Source organism: Dendropsophus ebraccatus, unplaced genomic scaffold, assembly GCF_027789765.1.
Source record: "Dendropsophus ebraccatus isolate aDenEbr1 unplaced genomic scaffold, aDenEbr1.pat pat_scaffold_1199_ctg1, whole genome shotgun sequence".
Classification (NCBI taxonomy): domain Eukaryota; kingdom Metazoa; phylum Chordata; class Amphibia; order Anura; family Hylidae; genus Dendropsophus; species Dendropsophus ebraccatus.
Genome location: NW_027208616.1, coordinates 44,264 through 49,378, shown reverse-complemented (window position 1 = coordinate 49,378; position 5,115 = coordinate 44,264). Strand labels below are relative to the sequence as shown.

Genomic DNA, 5,115 nt, shown 5'->3' with positions numbered 1-5,115 from the left:
TTGTCTTATAATAATCCTGCAGTCTTCTTAAATACATATCATTTTGAAATTTACAAGCAATTTACTTGCTTCCAGATATTGGTAATCTGTAACAACTAGTGCAAATATATATATAATCTGGCACATTGAATGTTTCAACAGCAAATTTCTTTCATCAAGTCTGTAAACAATATTATGTAATAAAACCAACATCAACTGCAATTTCATTCGGCATGGTCTAAATATCAGCTTACCCGATTAAGGGATATTCCTGCCTACTCGAGAATATTAACCTGTTGTAAGCGAACATCTGCAGTAGTAATCATAGACCCAAGAGAAGTCCTATTTGGATGAATTTCTGCCTGTGCTAACATTTAGCTCTAGATAATCACTTTGCATGGCAAAGGCTTTTTTTTTTTTTATTAAACCCTTCTATACCTAAAATAGAAAAAAATAAAAACTGTTGAAAAATAATCCTTAGGAAACTAATTTACATAAACAAAATGCATGAGATGGTTTCACTCTGTCAGTATATAATAGTAAATAGATGAGTACTGTCATTGAAGTTTACTACATGGGTAATGTTTTGGTTATTTAGATATTATTGTTATTATTAAAGCAATTGCAGTGACGAACCTCCTTAAAATGACTTTATACCAGTACATGTTGCTACATTAAACTTCACAGCTGTGTAGCTGCAATCTGTTAGAACAATACAATCTAAAGACTGAATTCAGTTGCTATGTCCAGGTAACCTATACAACTGTAATTGTAATTATTGTAAACTCACAACAAGTCCCAGAGCTAAAGAATACAAAGGGGTCTTCCTAAAACAGAAGAATGTCTGGTACACAAAGACAGGTAGGTATATACTGTATATATATATAGATGACCATTTTAAAGGTAATTCCTGAATCAAACATATGTTTCCTGTATGTGCTTTGTAGATCGTGATCTATAGAACTGTACATTCATTTCTCTTATTAGGTTTACAAAGGCATCTGTTTCTGCAAGTTGTAAGTTTAAGAGTCACAGTTGTTTTTATTATGACTGTAAATACAAAAGAGATTCAGGGCAATTGTTACACTGGTGCAATAAAAGGAGCGTCTGAGAAGACAGAGTTGACGGAATCCGAGTCAGACTTTGGTCTGCTGTTCTTTAAGATGCTTTCTGCTGTCAGGTTCTCATTGGGAATCAGACGAACTTTCCCATTTTGGCCTTGCTCAGTTTCCTTGACTGGCTCCAAGAACACTACCCGTTTCCCTGTGCTGGATTTCCTTTCAGCTTGGGGCTCATGTGATGGCGTGGCACTTAGGATGGAGGAGTGAGCACTGTTTTGGTTCTGTTTTCTTTTATTTTTCCTAGATCTACACCAGCATTTACAGGGGGTAAGATAAAGGTAGAGCAGAACTAAAATGATACTGACTACACAAGCAGCAAGTGTAGTGAAGGCCGTGTTGAATGCTTCATGTGAATGGGATTTGTGACTAGTAAAATTGCCCACTGTTATTCTAATATCTATAGTTTCATTAACCAGTTTGTTTATTGCGATGCAGGAATATACACCTGAATCTACAATTTGAGCATCTTCTATTTCTAAACTTCCATTGAAAAACACACGATAATGGTCAGTCTTTTTTTCAGGTTCAAGTGTTTTGTCCTCTGGGCTTCTCCAAATAAATTGTGTATCTTTGTCCACTATCTTACTGTCACAGTGTACCACCAGCCTTTCTCCGACTTGAACCTCGTACAACAGGCCAAAAGCATGAAATGACTCATTCCCAGCACTTTCAGAACAGTTAAGAAAGTTGTCTTGAATAAGAAGTCGTTTAGACTCAGATGGTGAGGTGCAACTATAGTAACTTTTGAAATCCACAACTGGAGAAAAGTGCCTGCGGTACCAGAAGTTTAACATTGTGTTTAAAGGGCAGTCACATAGAAAGGGATTCTCATGAAGGTATATTCCACTAAGCTGTCTTGCTGAAATTAAGCTTATCTCCTGAACAGGCACTGATTGCAAGTTGTTTTGCGACATGTCCAACAGCACAAGCTCTGACAGTTTATTTCTGCCAACATACAAGTCCATTGGGAATGTGTTAGTGCATTGTTACTCAGATACAATTTCTGCAGTTTATGGAGTCCTCCAAATGCCCCAGGATCAATGTTAGATAACTGATTGTTGTACAGCAGAAGCTCTTCTAGCATCTTAAGTTCTTGGAAACTGGATTGCTTAGTGTCCTTATATTATTAGATGATAAATCAAGATATCTTACATTTCGAAGAGTGGAGAAACTACCACCAGATATGCTGCTTATGGTGTTTATGATTTAATATTAAAGTGTGCAATTTGTCAAACATGATTGGGAACCAGTCTGGATCCAGGAACCCTATTTTATTGTAGCTTAGATCTAGTTTTCTAATAAACTTGAAGATTGTCCTGGGCACTATAGATAAGTTCCTATTAGTGCAGCTTACTATATCACTGGCACAAATACAGGCTGGCGGACACACCCAGGAGCACCACCAACAAAGCTGACGATGAGCAGCAGTAACACGTAGGCAATGCTTTTCCATTTTGTATGGACATTTCCAAGCTCCATGGACAAAGATGAACCAAAGAAAGGCATTATGGCTCTTTCTCAGCCACTACTTTTCTACTCCCACAAATCATGTATTTAGACTTGGAGGTATGTTAGGGGAACATTATACCTCAACTATAAATCCTGTAGCAGTATTCACAATGGCACTGAAAATTAAACAAACTGTGTTTAGTGTATGAAACTAGAACAGCTCCATAAATATAACAGTCACAGATCAGAAAATATCCACAGTCTCATTTAAAACTGAAACTGAACTAATACATATTCTAAAAGTTCTATATATATATATATATATATATATATATATATATATATATATATATATATATATTATGGATGTATATATGCAAAATGATGAATCCATAGCTGAGTCGCCCATCACTAAAAATATAAAATGACAGAAGATAGAAAAAATTACCTGCTATTTTTACAGCATTCATTAGCTGATGTCTGCATGAGGGCATTGGAGTCCAGGTCTGTGGACTATTTCTCTTTGTCTTCATCCCTTGTTTATCTGTATGTTAAGAGCAGAGAACTTTCAAAGAAAGCAGAAGAGAAACAGGTTGTGTGTGTGCTGGTGCGATATTATCCCATCTGATCAAGGCTGCTTGCGTTCCGGAGACCAGCATATATGTGAGCTGAGCCTGCCTTGCCTCTCTTCACCTTAGCACTGTGATTGGCTGAAGTCAGCACAGAGAAATATACAAAGCTCACTGATGAGGGCACAGACAGCGCAGATGCTGTTGCCTATGTCTACAAGCAATACCGCCCCTCCCCCCTCCCACCACCTATGTTGATTGTGTGTATCCCACTCTCTGGTTTCATTCTGTTCATTTAAAATGTTTGCATTTGTGAAACTAATTCCATTTTAGACTTACCCAAGGGATGTATTGTCCGACTTCAATCCTGCCAAGCGTGAAGAGTCTTGCTGCTGTAGCTCAAAGGGGATAGGCATTCCCATTATCACCAATCACTGTCGCCCTTTGTGCTCGTCCACAACAAATGTAAAAACACTTAAAATATTAAAAAAGCAACACTAAGTGCCATTAAGGTGCTGTGACGCTACAGATCTTTTTGTCACTTAGTGACAATATAAAGAGTTACTGTAAATCCATGACAGCATAGCAACAGCTCATTCCAGATCTATTACCCTGGAGAGGAACCAGCGCACTGTTACTTGCACATCAAAATACAGTTTTCCTTTACAATTTAGCACTGGGACTATGCACATGAGCAGTACAAGATATTCATGGAACAATCCAGCAATACTGATAAACGTCCATTTACTAATATTGCTCATATGTGACCATTATCAGCCTGTAAGTGGTGCTATAAACAAATACTATAGTATGATGGGTACAATAGTATCTACAACACTGAATATAGCTGATAGCATCATCCACTTATTAACTGAGCAACAGATGCTTTTTACATAGAAACAAGTGAACAAGTGTTAAAGGGAATGTCTGGGGAACTATGCAATGGTACTAGGCTGTAGTAAACAAAAGAAATGCAACCACCATTCTCATTCTGAATGCAACTGTTCATTCAGCCAATCAATGAAACTCACTAAAGACACAGAAAGAATTTCAGACAAATTGCTAGGGAAAGGGGAGTTGGTGGTTTAACTCCCCTGAGAAAAAAAGGATCAGGTATGTTGAGATCAAACATCTTGTTACATTTCTTCTCAGACATTTGTTGGTATAGTTGGGAGACCCCCCCCCCCCCCTTACATTATATACTCAATTGGTCTAGTTGAAATTGACAGCTGACACGGGTACTCGGGTGACACGGGTGTTTTTTTTATTGTTTTTGTTTTTGTATTTGTTTTTATACATTACTTTAACAAAGTTATATTACTTTATTACAAGTATTCTATTTTTACATACATTTTACACTGAGTGGCAACATAAGGGGTGACAAGGGCCTCTTTGCTGCTGCTACATATTGTGATAGCCAGATATATCCCAATAGAAGGTAAATATTACTAGGGCTGGTTTTAGCATCTGGCTTACTAGGTCAAGTGCCGGAGCCCACAGCACCTCAAGGGACCCAGTCTTGCCTAGTGAAAACTGTCAGCCAATTTGAGCGAGCATCCTTCTACCAAGATGTCCAATGGGCACCCTAATACCCAATGAGTGCCACTGTCAATCTGAATGAGAAAAGGGCAGTTCATTAGTGGAGGAGGATGAGTGCAGCCTTGGTCCTGGGAGGGGGCCCTGAAGCAAGATGAGAGCAGAGCAACTGTTGAGTGCTGCAAGCGCCTGTCATGTCATGCCATGTTATGAGTTTTAATGGAGTATTCCTGTTCCAGCTTGTTGTCCCCTATCAATAGAATAAGAGATAAAAAGATGATATTCATCCCCTTGCATACTGGTATAATTGTTAATATATGTCTAGGAGCGCAAGATTTGGTCAGTCCTGGTTGATGGCTGAGGCTCAGGGGCCCAAGGTGTGGTAGTGGAATTTTTGCTTACCAACAATTTCTTTTCTTTTGGGGATCAGTTTTTTCTCCAGACTAATGGATGCCCGATGG

At 38.3% G+C, this 5,115-nt stretch overlaps 1 pseudogene; it reads right to left on the bottom strand.

Annotated features, from left to right (window-relative positions):
- Window positions 1–1,060: 1,060 nt before the first annotated feature.
- Window positions 1,061–2,711, bottom strand: LOC138774980 (amphoterin-induced protein 2-like; annotated as a pseudogene).
- Between the last annotated feature and the right edge of the window lie 2,404 nt (window positions 2,712–5,115).